Here is a 956-nt window from a genome sequence, read left to right on the forward strand (position 1 = left end):
TTAGTATAGACCTACAAAAGACCTACAAAACTAGCCCTCGAGCGTCAAAAATTATTGATTAAATCAAAAGTTATAAACAGAAGAATTTTATTTATGGCTTTTGAATTCAACATTTATAAACTGCGTTATTATTATCAGAACGTTTTGGCATCACATCCTCTTATTCCTTATCACTGTCTTAATATCTCACACGAAATCTGGAATTGGTAAGTTAAATAGTTTACAAGTTATGGTCTTATAAACAAATTAACTAATTATTATTAGTCTAGACGATCCCGAGCATCTTCCACAATCGCACTGATTTTTTTCATGGTAGATTTCATAATAATACATTGAAATCTATCATTTTTTTTTATTTCAAATTTGCAACCTGAAATTTTTTTTTATATTTTAGCCTTAGTTGCAAAATGAAATATACGACGCACGCGCGAGATATAGTTATATATTATTACATATTTGAAAAGCTTATGAAGAGAGCTTTAAGTTAATAAAAAATCGTCAAGGTTCGTTGAAAAACAACGGAGTTACAGACTGTCAGGTCACTCGGCTTGTCGGTTATGACACTATTTTTTTTTGCCGCTACCAACCTAATTTGTTTAACAATAGGCCGTCAACTTTGATAATCTGTAACTCCGTTATTTTTCAACGAATCTTGACGATTTTTTTTAACTTAAAGCTCTGTTTATAAGCTTTCTGAATATGTAATAATATATAACTATATCACGCGCGTGCGTCGTATATTTCATTTTGCAGCTAATGCTAAAAAATAAAAAAACTGTAAGTTGCAAATTTGAAATTTAAAAAAAATGATAGATTTCAATGTGTTATTATGAAATCTACCATGAAAAAAAATCAGTGCGATTATGGAAGATGCTCGGGATCGTCCAGACTAATAATTAGTTAATTTGTTTATAAGGCCATAACTTGTAAACTATTCAACTTACCGATTCCAGATT

Source organism: Anoplophora glabripennis, unplaced genomic scaffold, assembly GCF_000390285.2.
Source record: "Anoplophora glabripennis isolate ALB-LARVAE unplaced genomic scaffold, Agla_2.0 scaffold93, whole genome shotgun sequence".
NCBI classification, from domain to species: Eukaryota; Metazoa; Arthropoda; class Insecta; order Coleoptera; family Cerambycidae; genus Anoplophora; species Anoplophora glabripennis.